The following is a 15,192-nucleotide window of genomic DNA, read 5'->3' on the forward strand; positions in this document are numbered from 1 at the left end:
CTGAACCACGGTGCCACCGCTCCTCTAATCCCCACATAAATATAGACGGCACACAATCATTATTTATCCGTAAGCAGTCCATAATGCATTCCCATTACACACGCACACAAATTATGTTACATATACTAATACACCTTATATACAAGGGGAAGTCAATGTACAGAAGGCGTGATACAATGCAGCACGTGTCATGTTTACGCGCATACACAGTCATACAATATCAAGATCACGTTCTCATGGCCAATGCAGCTGATCCCACTTCCTTCCTTCTGCCAAATCCCACAACTATTGCACACGAGCACACCAGACTAGACACCCAATATTTGCCCTAAAAGAATCCCGTAATCTGGCTTTAGGTCTTCCGCTCGGTCGCTCACCTCCGAGTGGCACTCCAATCTCTGTCTCAGGAACCTGCCCCCCCCCCTCCTGCAAGGTCCGCCACTCATTGCAAAGTCCTCTCCCTGATTACATCTACAATGCTTTCTCGTCAACGTTCACATTCTAAAACTCAACATGATCTTCTTACCCCCTGTGGCTGTCCTTCTTTGAACTTCCCAGTGTCCGCTGCACGCACACCCCGCATTTAACGGCCAGAGGCTCCGTTTTGTAGACGATTGCTCAATTCTTCCCTAAAGTAACGTGAACATCACTCTTGCCTCACTCTCTAATCTTCGAGGGCGCCGTGGTGGCGAGATGCTATCTCCCTCGCATGGTATGCAGGAGGTTGTCTAGTTTGCGTGTTCTCGCTGGTGGTGGTCGCGTGGATTTTTCTCGGGGTCCTCCGGTTTTGCCCTCCTCTACATTTAGAGACAGACACTCGTTCAGATAATTTGGCTGCTGATGTAAATTCCCACGTACGATGGCCAGGTCGCTTCTGAAAAAGAGCTAATAGCTCAGTGGGCTTTACCTAGAAAAATTTAAAGTTGTTTCCAAAGAGGCACATGTCGTTTTTATAAAAAAAAAAACATTCCGTCACTATACCAGCATGTCTCTTTACCTATTTCTCACAAACGTATCTATTATGCACAGCGCTCAATAAATAAACACAAAATGTCTCTACCACCTCCACAGTATAAATGGTAAACCAACTAAACAAGTGTGTCGAATAATAACAATAATAATAATAATTGGGAGATAGTATGCTTAAGACAACGTAGTGGAATTTTGGGTAGGATGTTATACGGTATTCTGCTCAAGCCGTACGAATGCCCATGTGGGGGAATTGCCAATAGCGCATCGCGTTCTTTTAGGTAAACTTCAACAGCTATTCATCATAGCTGTTGCATAAGTTAGCTACTGTGTGTGCTGTGTCATAGCTCAATGCTTACAATTACTCAGCAACAGTTAAATTACAAGAAAAGACAACATCACAACGGCCCTTTAGTGTATCCTGTTATTGATTTACTGTATTAATCCCTTTATCTATCCAGCCGAGAGCCAATTGTAAGTGTGCCTTTTGCACGCGAGTGCTGCACAAAATTGCAAGAGGCTACGAGGTGAAGCAACTCGAAAGAGACAACCGTCGCAATGACTTTAATAACGCTCCACAGAAATTAAGCTGCAGCAGAGCACTGCAACACGTCTCGCGGGTGTCGATGATTGTAACGGTGAAAGTGCAGCCCTGGAGGTCCTGCTGGCGGAAGGACCTCCATTGAAGGAGCTCTATGTCAGCCTCCTCTTCCACACCCGTCAATGTATCCCAACCAGACACAACAAACCAACCCACTAACCCGTGGCGCATCTGCCAGGTGGGCAGAGCCAGGAGGATTTTATAAACTTGCACCATTGTATTATTATATTATATTATTATTGCACCATTGTGTCAACTGCCGCACCAGGAAGATCGAACCGATGACCTCTGGATTGCAAGTCCAGTGTGCTGACCATTGCACCAGGGCAGTATTTACAAACTACTTATTTGACGTTTATCCAGGAGAGCATATACTGAGTCATATGACTCGTTTTTTAGGCAGGTCCTGCGTTGGGTTTTTATTTCAAGATGTGTTTCGCCAATTAACGATGAGTTGTGTTTATTACACAAGTAGGAGGAAAGCGAAGCACCCGCAGAAAACCCACACACACGAAGGGGCAAAACTCTAACTCCGTACAGATGGAAACGGACGGCGATCGGATCACTTGGTGCAACCACCCTCCTCTGGCGAGCCAGTGTATGGCACCTCGATGCCCACGGGAAGGGAATTCACAACGTTTGTGTGATCCACCAACTCTCGCTGCCTCCACAGTGCTGGATTCCAGGCGTGCGTCACCGTAGAGTACAACACTCACTTCTTCTTTCGTACGGCTGGTGTAGATGAACATTCAGGTGGTCAAGCCAGATAACCGCATCAGGAGCAGCGGAGTGTAACGCTATGATGCCTCCTTCGTATTTATGGATCGACGCTCAGTATTGGTTGATATTTTGTCATGTACACTTTCATAATAATCCATAATCCAGATACAGACCATTTGGTCAATAGGGCCATGATGGATATTTTACCATAATTCACCATGCCAGTCAGTGCTGGTTGGTAAAGGTAGGGAGGGAGGGGGGAGGGAAGGAGAGTACAGTACAACAATGGCTACTGCTGTACTGCCCTCTGCTGCCCGCAACGCCTACAGCAAACTGCCCATTGCGTGCTGGTGGTTACCCATCCAAGCGATATCCAGACTCAATTCCTATTTTGCTTCCAAGAATCTGACAAAATCTGGCACATGCTGTGCGATTTGTCCCTGAGCAATATTCGTGATACCAATAACATTACACAGCAATACAACTCTATGCAGAACACTCATTTCAATAACTCGCCGCACAGTATTTTAAACTAAACTTTGTATTTTACCAGGTAAGGCCCACGGAGCTACATAGCTATTTTTCAGAAGCGACCTGGCCACAAATGATAGCTCAACGAAGTGGCTTATCACGTGGAAATGTATAGCAACCAAGTACTTTAAAAGCATGTTTCGAAATGTGGAAGGAAAAACTGGAGGACCCAGAGAAAAATACACGTGACCACGGGGAAAGAGAACACACAAACGCCAATTATCCAGACGTCGGGGGTCGAGATCGAACCCACATCCACCTGCACACCAGGCGAGGTAGTTAACATCTCGCGACCGCTCACGCGCGCAGAGATAGGCCAACTGCGAGGTGCGAGGAGGAACCACAGACGAGCGGGAGGGAAGGCAGCAGTCGCATGGTGAGCCCTCATCAACAAGCCCCCAAGCTCTGCGGTCCTCAATATATGAAGCTATTTTCGGCCAATTAATGAGTGCTTCTGATCCTATATTAGAATCCCCTGTGTTGCCTCTTCACGGTACTGCAATGTTATGAAAAGCAACCGATCGTGAGACCTCTATGTTTGCTCATGAATCTTGTAATAAAATGAAAATATTTAAATCCCAATGGTACAATATTTATATGTGTGTGTGCTGTTTCTGCTGTATATCATAACCGGCTTTCAGGATGGTGGGGGGGGGGAGTGCCTGCAAATTCTTAACCAGGACAGGTAAATACGTAACAGGGGGAAAGATGCTTCCGACTTCAAAGTGTCAGACGGCGTCGTGCTCCGCAGTGTTCCCGTGGGCCCCCGTCGTCGCGTGGCCGATTGCGGTCGTCCCACGCTGCTGCTGCAGCTGCTGCGGCTATTTCACGCGTCCTGCAGGTGGTGAGAGTTTGGTGATGTCTGCAAGGCGTACCCCCCGGGGCTGCCGTGGGATTACGGCTGCCATTATCACATCGCGGTGGTGGGGGTAGGGGTGGGTAAGGCATTGTTGCGTTCGACGTGGCGGGTCGCCATGTGATGAAGCAGGCCATTATACACTTGGTCTCAGAGGCCAGGGGAAAGCTCCCACAAGGATGGTATAGCCAAACAAACGAGCAGGTCCACCTTATTGATGTGCCTTTCGTGCCCAGCTTTAATGAACAATGGCGCATTTAGACGGTCTAACAGGGCCTCGGGTATTCACGCTGATCTATGTAGCTCAGTGAGCCTTACCTGGTAAAATAAAAAAAAATCGTTTCAATTTAGTTTAATATTCTGCCGTTAATCAGTCGTGTTCTTGTTGTGTCTCTCCGACAACTACTTTGCTATATAAAACGATCTGGATAAACATCTATAATTCGAATAAGGAAAGAGCCCAATAAGACGCACATCTCTGTTTTTAAAGGGGCACCTTGGGAAATGCAATAAAAATACAACTAATTTTACGGCTGAGTCAACCTAAGGGAGGCCTAGGGCAGCCTTGGATACCACTTTCTACTGATGTCAGATTTCGCACAAAATCGAATATTTCACCTGCCCTGGACAAATGTCTGACATTGACAGGACATAATTCAACTTAGTGAGGACCTATTATGGTCGACATTGCACAAGTGAGAGGATGTGGGGAGGGGCTGGAATGGTCAGCACCACATCAAGGTGCCATTGCCTCCCGTGTGCCGATGTTCACAGTGTGCCAGGTAATGATTTATGGCTGAGTCGACATAGAGGAGGCCCATGAAGGGATCAGACACCACATGCCCCCTGATTTTGCACATGCCTGGAATATCGGTTCATGGCACAGTGAAGCAACCAATGGCACGGCTGCGCCTACATACGCAAGTCTGCACATGCACACACAACCACAAAGTGCTACTGCACCGACTAAGAAACGTCTGGAATCCGACCAAGGTACTGAGAGCTCACAAATGTCAGAAGGTATCTGCCAAAAGTTGTTTTCTTTTAAACCACACATCAGAGCGAGAGACAATTGCAAATACATTCGCGCCACTTGCAACAACAGTCAATCATAGCCGGGCGGTGGTGGCGCTGTAATGGAGCGATAAAATCGTACACCCGTCAAAATCACCGATCAGAGATTGCCCCCCCACCCCCGTGTATGGTCATTGTGGATCCTCCATCGATATTAATTGTATGAATTCCGCTCAGTCGATACCATAATGAACAAACAACAAACATTACGGGTGAATCATCATTAATCGCTGTGTCCATTAAATTGCCAACCCATGGATCGAGTCTTGTTTTTACCCCCCCCCCCTCTTCATTTGATTGGCTAATATCAACAAGATCGGTGATTTCGTCATCAGAGTCCGCTTTTATTGTGACCACAGTGCACGCAGGCCTGCACTATGGGGGCAGCAGCGAGGCTTGGTGGATCACACACACACATTGTTTGAGAAACTCCCTTCCCGTGAGCGTCGAGGTGCCATGCCCTGACTTACAAGGAGAAGGCGGTGCCGTGGATATACCCTGATATTAAAGGACATTTGAAAAAGGGTTGTATAGCTGAGTAGACATACATATTACGATTCTGATTCTGTAAAACAACAGTTCTCAGAATCTATGGCGCCTGCCCATGGTATTCTGAATGTAGTGTATGCACACACTTTTAACTGTGCTGCATAGATTGAAAGCTGATTGTATGTACGTATGTTGAACTTCTTTTGCACCGTATGTTGCGAACCGGGGAAAGGACAACAAACTATCTTTGTTGCTTTGTTTGCCTGACGGTAATCATCACATCGTGCACTGCGTGGCGTCCTATTAACTTTAATTGCGAGTAAAGTCATTGATTAATGTCCTTTTGTTATCATTTGTGTAACAGTACCCAGTAGTTTTTGGACCGAGTGTCAGTTGCATTTTTAATAAAATACAACTTTGTATAAAAAAATATATGTGTGTGTGGTTGAACAGCAGTTTCCCTCCATCCTCTAAATGTGAGATATCTAAGAATATCTAAGAAAATGAGATATCTAAGAATATGGATACTAAGGTTGGCGTCTGTCATTATGGGTAATGAATGACTCAATCATACCCCGAGACAAATTAAACATCCAAGTAAACGACAGATACCTTGAAGGTTTTACAGCGGTGCAGAAAATGTGGTCTCAAACTGTCCCATATGTATGGCACTGAGTGTTTCCCCTCACACCTGTGGTGTTTTCTCTGGGCGCTTCGGCTTCCTCCCACATGTAAGCACTCATTAATTGCCCGATAAAACACCTCGATATGTAGAGGGCCACAGAGCTTGGAGAGAAATTCGGTGCCGGCTCACTGACTGGCTGCTGCTCTCTTCCCCGCTCGTCTGTAGTTCCTCCTCACACCTCCGAGTTGTTCGCTCTCATCGAGAGCGAGGAGAGAACACTGTGACGCTGCGCGTTAAAAGTTGAAATTATGATTATTCTAAGGATTGTTTCTACACTATCATCATCATGATCATCATCATCATCAAAGGCAACGTCGCGCACCGTAACCACTTCATAGCAATCAAACGTAACGTGTCTTCCTGCTGGCAGGGGTCCAGGGCGGTGCACATCTCACTTGAGCCAGTGGGTGGGGAATTCCACATTCTCATCGCAGGGTCAGTCGATACGTGCGTCAGGTTCGTGTTGGGGTTAGGTTAGGACACAGGGGACACCCCAAAACAATTCAATTAAAACATGTGCCGGAACATAGCCGGGAAGAAGGAGGCAGGGGTATTGGCTGAGGACTGCCGAAGGAGGGAGGTGTTTGGCAGGAAAGAGGGAAGGAGGCATAAGAGGAACTTTCTGGAAAGATCTGGGGGCAGGGGGTATACAATGGGTGTGTGTGTGTGGTGTGCCCCGCGCTAAAGACGAGAAGGCTTCCTGCGAGCACGCGCGCGTGTGCGCGTGCGTGCGTGCGTGTGCGTGTGTGCTGTAGTGTGAGAAACTCGAACAGCACTTGCCCCAACAGTCTGTTAAGGCTATACGGGAGATCTTTCTATTGGAACTTTCACAAAGTGGTCACGTGAAGGGCGCCTGCTCAGTTTCACATAGAACAACCAGCAGTTGAGCGTTTACTCGGGTGGTAAAAGTATTTCAATAAAACTTCAAAGGGCTTCAGTTGAATTGACCCCTGACCAGGAATTGTACGGGGGAAAAAATCCCATGGAGCTGTTAAGGAAGCCATCCACCAGCTGTCCCACCCAGCGAGATGATAATATTAGTCTCTAGTTCTCGAGCGCCTTTCATGCCGCCGAACACAAGTTAAGATAAAAAACGAACATTTACGAAGGCAACTGTTGTGTAACAAACACAGAAAAACAACACTCATCGTAACGTGATAATACAAATACACAAAGAGAAGGAAACATGAATTAAACAGGAAAATAGTCAGAAGATGCCAGAAATCGGTCTTAAGCCTTGATTTTAAAGTTCAAATGTCATTCGCCACTGATGCCAGCCGTGGCCGAGAATCGAACTCGGGTCGTGTATGGGTTCACAGGATCGTGCCTGGGTTCATGGAGCAGTGTGCACATCAATGCATATTGAACACGACGTTTTCTAATATATGTTTTTATAAATTGCGGGCCAAATCCACAACTTCAGCGCTGCCTCTTTAGAAAGTATATTCCCACATCCGCTGCTTGAGGCGTGGTTCTAGGAATTGTAGTATTGCAGTCGCACTTTTGAAAGGAAGCATTCTGGCCGGAGTATGAATGGTGGTTAGTTTGTTCGCGTTCATGCTGCTGACAAGCTGAGCCGTGCAGTGTTTTGTAACTGGAGTTAATGGGCGTCAAACTTAAATTCTGCGCGGTGATGTAAATGTGAATAGCGCACGGCGATTAGTGAAAGGGCCACTCACGGGTTTTTACGTCGTTTTGTGAAAAACAAAAAAGTAATCACTACACGGTGCTGCAACGGCTGCAACCCAGGATTTTTGGAAGTGGGGTTTGGCGGAGATATCTTGTGTGCGAGAGACAGTTGCGGCAAAATAGGTTCGTGACGCGTCTATGTCTCGAGTTCGAGAGACGTACAGGGAGAACTCCGCTTATATGCGCCGACGTGGGGAGATGAACTTCGCAGATCCTATTATCCGTGCATTCTATTCATTTTTTTCCACAGTGAGAAACGGCCATGGATAACATCGGACAATAGGATGAATATGCTGCTGAACTCCTATTATCCGCAAATTGTTTCGTGGAAAACAGGGAGCCGTTCCACAGTGATATGTGATAAATTAAATGATAGATTATAATTGCGGATGATGGGGAAATAGGGGGTAGGGATAGAGGGTAATAGGAGTCACGGGTATGGGGTCACGCACAAGTGGAGTTCTCCTGTAATGGATTTTCTCTGGTCACTCCCGTTTCCTCCCACATACAAATGGAGTACAGCAAATAGGTCCCTGCGTCAATCCCCTGCAGACTGAGGGCCAGCCCGGACAGCTTGGGTCACGGGACTTATTGACAACAGAGAAAAGGTGCACTGCATTACATTGTGATGTATCATTATATGGGGAGTGGTTTTTTATTATAATAATCGACTTAGTTATCCAGGCAAGCCACACTGAGTCTTATGACTATTTCAGGAGGGTCATGCAATAATTGTCCATGCATAACGGACCAACGTAACAATCTATGACGATACAATTCAACAACAGGTCACTCTGCTCCACGTGACAGCGTTTGTTGTCCGCGGTCTCATGTATGGTAATCTCGCTGGGTGGTGCTGCAGCACAGCATGCAACTTGCAATCAGAAGTTCAGATGTTTACATCCCAGTACTGAGATTGTTTTCGTTCGATTTCAGGAGTTGATTAAGAAATACACACATTAATGTACATATACAAATAATGCCTACAAGTCGGTGAAAATTGAGTGGTCAATGTCTTTTTGAGACCCTGGTCACATGCACAAGGAATTAGAAATTCCACATCTGACGCTGGGTCGACATGTGGACGCTTCGGACAAGAACGGCGTCCCCTGGCAATGGAGGTAGGGCGAAAACTGTTGAGGGTGGGAGGGCAGTACACGAGCCAATCACATCCGAGCACGAGCTATACCCCTAACTTATTCACGAATCACAGCACTTTATGCTTTTCTCTCGTCGGTTTCTCTTCGCTTTCGGCATCAACGCCAACCCAGCTCTGACCCCCCCTCCCATCCGCAAGCGTTTTATCAGCCGACGGCACCCTCTCAAACGCAACCGCTACGCCCTGCACGTTACGACGTCGCTGTGCCGGGATTGCGACCGTGTCGCATCTCTGCAGGCTGCCCCCCTCACTCGCGCGCGCGGCCACATCACACCGAGTTCGATACGAGCTCCCTCTTACAGAAAGCTCATCCCATAATACTGTCCCAGGGTAAGCACGGGCGGAGAACGGACAGTGAGCATCAGAAATAGCAAATTAATCTTGGAGGAAGTCCGCTGGAGCAACGCTATGGATTATTATTTACAAGCGCCTTTGCAACGCTGACTGTAATTGTACCACGTTATAACGAATTATCTGGTGACACTGCTGCTGCTTTGGCATTGGTGCACAAGCACAAAAACAACAACAACCTCACAATACATTTGACATGAACATTGTAGCCTTAAAATGAAACATCTATAACTGGTGACTTTTTGGGTAATGGCCCTTCTTCATAGCACCAACTCGTGTCCACTCCATGGCTCTGGCCTCTATTGTTTGGTGACAACATCACCTATTATATATTTTCCTTTTAAGGCCACTGTTATACATCATGCATCGTCCATATCATTCAGATGTGTGTGTAATTCATATGTTATGTATGAAGTACGATGCAGATGCTCCCATTATGCCATCAAACATGAATAGCAACACAATTCTTTGCAAACATATTCAGATGTGCTTTGCAAGCGTCTGTTTTAATTACCGCGTCTTGCCGCAGTAACGAAATTCAAATTACTGAATACAAAATATGATCCCCCCATCTTCGGAGAACTGAGAAATAATACTCCTGTGCAGTGTGACACAAAAGGCCGACAGAAAGCGTGACTTAGACTAAGTGCGCAGAACACAATCTACATACAAAACAAACACCATGTGCATGCGCGCACACACCCACCACTCTCTTTGCTGGACAAGTTAGTCCGCATTCTCAGTGACAAAATATGATTTGGCGATGCTGCATTGGCCGTGGCGCACAATCACAATTTACAGAAACAAAAATATGTATAACACTCTCGTCAAATAGTAACACTGTGGCCCTGGAAGAAATAATATGTAATATGTGGCGTCCCTGGCAATGGCATTTGTTCAGAGCACACAGAGAGGTCAAATAAATATAGTAAATAGTTGAGGCTATGTATGAGGGCCATCGCCAATTATATTTGAAATGAGCACGTGGTTATGCTCATCTCTGGGTCATGAGCACGTGGTTATGCTCATCTCTGGCCAATGAGCATCTGGTTATGGTCATCTCTAGGTCATGAGCATCTGGTTATGGTCATCTCTGGGCCATGAGCATCTGGTTATGCTCATCTCTGGGTGATGTGCCGGTGTTAGAAAGTCCACCTACCTTACGGCAGGGACAAGCCTGTCCCAAAGGATGACCCACAGCTGCCCCTCCCCACGCGTCGGTTGCATTCCACGATATGGCAATTAGTGAAACGTGCAATGGTGGAGGGAGAGATCGTGAATTTTAAATGCAGGCGGTGCGTAAAAAGTCGCTTTCTGCCACCGAGGCACTGAAGACAGATTCGGCCACACGTTTGAATCTCCTTTGGGGGGGGGGGGGGGCTTGCCAGAGGACGCGTGAAATCGCAACACCTCAAGCCGCGAGGTCGGCGTTTGCCCGCCTGCGGAGCAACGGCACGCAGACCGCGTGCAGGCACAAAGGCTTGGGGTAACGCAGCGAGTGGGGGAGGACTCGGGGGAGGTTGTGGGGCGGTGAGCGTGGGTGGTGAGTAAGGGAAGGTGAGGTTTGGAGAGGAAGCAAGGAGCAAAGTGTCGGCGCATGCGCCGGTGCCACCATTTTACAAGTTGGCGGGGGGTGGGGGGGGGTCAGCCGACCCTAGACGAGGTGATATAGGGGGGTAGTAGGGGTGAATGAGTGTTGCGGGGGGGAGCTAGTGGTGGGGGGATAAAGTGAAAGCGCAGATGTTACGTTAAAAAGAAGCAGTCGAGGAGCTATAGCCGAGGGGGTTAGGCACGAGGTGGATTCATTTAACAGGCAAATGGTGCGCTTGGAATCGCTGCCTCGGGTTTGCATGGTTTCTTTTTTACAAACCCTTGGCCACAGCTTCTCTACACTCAACGACGCGGTTTTTGGCTCCTATTGCCATGTGTTGTGGATATTCCTTGTACATTTATCTCTCTCTCGATGTATGTGTGTAATATGTATGCGAAAAAAAAACGTATGTTGTATGCTTTATGGCTCATGCTACCATGCCAAGATGCATATTTAGTCGGGGAGACGGGGGGGGGCTACACCCATCAGTCCCCCCCTACCCAGTGTGTGTATGTTGAACTTATTTTCCACCGTACGTAGCCAACCGTGCTAATCAGAGGTGTGGTGGAACTTGGAAACGGCGAGGACAATCTTGCAGTGACCGAGGATTGGTCTGAGACCCACTGGGGGAGTGGAAAGGTAATTGGTTGGACGGGCGTGATGGCATGGGAAAGTTCGAGAAGGATCCAAGATATACTTTTAGAAAGGAGTCCCGGAACGGGACATCGGGCCACCTTTCGAGGTAAAGCTCCATCGGGTTTGTTTGTGTTTCACTGGCTAAATAAAGAAGCCCTCACCTTACCTTACTCATGTGGACTCCTTTACATCTGGTGGCAGCGGTGGGTTCTTCAAACGCATCTCGTTTCAAGCCACAAGAAAAATCAGCAAGGCGATCCAGCAGGAGCGACGGAAGAAGTGTCGAGTGAAATGATCGCTCTTGGCGCTCCGGACAGACCTCCTGTTGGCAGGGCGTTCTCATGGGGCCTACGCCCCAGCCCAAGGCGGACCCAAGCCCCCGGGGACTCCCTACACTCAGCGCCAAGACGACAACCACAGGCCTGCGAGGAGGCCATTTCCGTCTGGGAGACAAGGTTGGCTGGCTAGTAGTGGGGGTCACCTTGCTGTTGCAAGCAATATCCGAGGGAGGCATGCCACCAACGGGCTCAGGAGGTCGTGACGCCATAGCCACCTTTCGCCTCAACTGGAAGATGTGGTGGTAACAGCAGCAGCTGCCGCTGCCTTCTCAGAGGGAGGCTTTGCTACCGTTGGAACCTCCACGCCGAAAGCCACTTCACCCGGAGGTCGCGGTAATACAGCAACAGCAACAGCCGCCATCTCAGCAGCTGCAGGAAGCACGATCCGAACAGGAGTGGCCCACAGTGGCTCAGGAGTGGCAGGGAGTGGGTCCAAAACAAACGCATCAGCTGTGGATAACTTTATTGTCGCAGGCAGAAAATGTAAAGCCTTAGATTGGCAGTGAAGAGGAGGCGTTAAAAGCGCTCCCTACGCAGGTGAATGCTGAGGTCCTGGCCATATTCTCCACGATTCTCGGGAACAGGAAGACGATGCTGCGGGCTTGCTTACAGAGTGGTGACGGAGACACTCGACCTCCCCCATCAGATCGCCACACATCGCTTCCAGGACCATCAGCGAGGCACCTCCGAGACCCCGCTGGCGTACAGCAGCGTGCCGTTCCCACGTCTGGACGACCTCGCGCTGGACGTCGTGGTAGCCGAAACACATACTGCGTTGACGTGAGAGGTGCACACAACTCCCTCCTGGTCGCCAAGAACATGCGCGAATACGAGGAATTGACGCGGGGGCCAACCCACGTGGTGGCCCAGGAGCGGTGGCCAACCACGGGCGGGGGAGGTTCTGCAGGGAGCAATGGCCGTGACTTCAGAACACTGGAGGGGCGGCGCGTGGCTGCTGTGGAGTCAAGGCTGGAGGAGATGGTGGCGAAAAAAAAACGGGAGCTGTCTTTGAGACACCGGGCAGCGATACGATGACCCCGCCGTCGGACGCCGAAGCGACTCAACAGCGACGTCGCGTCCTCGAGCGTGCGTCGCCCGTCATCGCTGTGGCCGCGAGGGTCACGTTGGGCGAGGATGTCGCAGAGATCCTCTTAAGACGGGATCGGCCCACTTGGGGTCAACCGTCTGACGTCCTCCACCACCTCGGAAAGCCGTGCTGAATCAATGGGCTCTTCACCATCGCATTGTACATCCGTCGAACTCGCCATCCACCACCACCACCTCGGAATTCCGAGCAAGGGCCAATTCAGTGGCCCGTCTCAGTCACCCGTTGGCACAAGTTGGCTAGACGGGTGACAGCGAGAATGCAGGGGACGTCCGTGATGTCGACACATGCATTCGACGTGCCACCTACCTGCAGAGTTTTAGCAGCAGCTGTACCCGGTACAGACAGGGTAGCCATACGCGTTGGTGAGTTGTCCACATCAGTTGCATTTCTGGTTCCCTACACGCTCACTGTGCTTTGACTGCTGGGGATGGATTTTTTAAATTGGAATCCATTGAAACGTAATATGGCCGAAAGATGCCACTAAACTGCTTTGCGCTTGTTACGCATCGCGAGCGAAATGAAAAGGAGCGCCTCCAATGGAAGCTATCATTTGCGAGTCTGTAACCATTCAGATATTGGTGCCCTTGCGGTTATCGCACTCCCCTGAAAACCCCCTATCCCAGTTTCTCCTGTGGGGGCAGTGGCGGAATGTCACGCGTTTGTGGGGAGCAGAGACAGCCGAGCGTAGCAATCAGATGTCGTTCGCGCAGCTCTTGAATGCATCCGATTCGCCCACCGCAGTACAGCCTGGCATGATTCTGGCTCCGGCCATGTGCGTTCGGAATCGGGCTAAGCTGATTCTGAGTTAGTAGCCGCTGTCGGTCCGTCTGCTATTTCTACGTCAAACCTGAACCTGTCAGACAAGACATGCTCAGAGGCTGTGGGGTGCTCTACAGTCATGCGAGCATCACAATAACATTGGGGATGCTGTCCCTCTTAGGCAACATTCTCCTTATAGAATGAGTCCCGCTGACAAAGCTCATGTTCAGCGGGTGACGGAGAGGTGTAGCCATGTGGACGGCATTAGCCGTGGCAAAGCGCTCGCCTTTTGTCTTAGAACTGCGACCAACGGCCGCCACCTCGGCGGTGCCTGAATTTGATTTGAGGCCCACGTTGAGGAATGGACGAGGGATGGTGAGGATGATACGTTTACGAAAAAGACATTTCGAGCAAAAAAATATGACAAAAATCTTTTCCCAACGAATTCCTTGATTTGATGCGCTTTTGTGCGGACGGAGTGAAGTAATGGGGGGGGGGTCAACTCCATAGGCTGTGGTCGACGTGTGAAAAATCGCATTTTGGTCCGTGGCTTTTTTCACCTTTTGAAATGTACAATAGCCGAGAGAAAAAAACACACAAAGAGCGCGCATTCATTTTCTTGACATCTCTGACCACGGTCAGTTTATTTTGGGCAAGGTCCCTTTTGAACCAAAGAAGTTCATTTTCACTTCACTGGCACCACAGTCAAGCGTGCGACCCTCACAAGTGGCAGACGAAGAGTTCAAATCCTGTTCGACGGATCGACTCACCACACCGCCTCTACTGGGGACAATCAAATAATCGCCGCTTCGTGGCGAGTAAACGATGCCCTCGATTCCCAACAAACGCCCAGAGGCATGTGGAATTTTCGCGAACGCGCCCACCCCTGCCCTCGCACACGTGTGTTTGCGCAGGGATAACATTTGCATTTTATGAAAATATTTTCAAGCAAACATGATTTAAACACGTTCATGCCATTAAACAATCCACTTTGGCAATATTGCCTTGGCAGTGGTGCACAAGCACGGTTTGCTGCGTACGGGGCGAAAGCAGTTGAACGTAGTACGTGCAATAAGAACGCGCATTCGTCAATAACACTGTGGCCTTAAAAAATATAATAAACGACGACGTTTCGGCTAATGTCCCTTCTATTTATGTAATATTAACAAGGGTATTTTTATTTTATTTTAAGGCCACATTATTATTTTTTTGACGAATTTGTTGCGCTATTTTCCTTGAATGTGTCAATTGCACGACTGCTACTATACTAACCATCGTTAGAATGTACTTTTTTTTTTAAAGAATAAAGTCCTCGTCTCGTTTGAAACGTTGGCTCTACATTGAATTTATATTTACGATGCAAGCGATCACACATTCGGAGGGGTGGTATCTTTCAAGACAAAGATTCCCCCGTGTAGCCTTAACAGACCTTAAGCACAATTGCTTTCAGCGAGCGCCTACGAAGGGGTTGCGTGGCCGGCAACCACTCTCGGCCGCCTTTGTCTCCCTAATGGTTATGTTTACACAACGGAACCAGGTACTCGTTTCAATCTGAGTCGACCTAAAGGAGCCCCAGAACCGATTCAAATAATCGTTACCGGCGTTGTGCCGTGAGCGGGATTCGAACTTGGGTTGC

The 15,192-nt window shown here is 48.7% G+C and overlaps 1 protein-coding gene across 4 annotated transcripts in view; it reads right to left on the reverse strand.

The window, feature by feature from the left end:
- The window catches only part of SLC1A2 (solute carrier family 1 member 2), a 72,784-nt gene that overhangs the window by 55,680 nt on the left and 1,912 nt on the right, over positions 1–15,192 (reverse strand). The window contains exon 1 of one of the 4 annotated variants that reach the window (XM_078601382.1): positions 527–612. The exons of 2 other annotated variants lie outside the window; for them this stretch is intronic. The gene's annotated coding sequence lies outside the window, so the exon portion shown is untranslated. Of the gene's footprint in view, positions 1–377; positions 459–526; positions 613–15,192 lie in introns of those variants that run through there. One more of the 4 variants, XM_078601380.1, reaches the window with a different exon arrangement.

The sequence above is a fragment of the Lampetra planeri genome, chromosome 16 (genome assembly GCF_965212315.1).
Source record: "Lampetra planeri chromosome 16, kcLamPlan1.2.h2, whole genome shotgun sequence".
Lineage (NCBI taxonomy): Eukaryota > Metazoa > Chordata > Hyperoartia > Petromyzontiformes > Petromyzontidae > Lampetra > Lampetra planeri.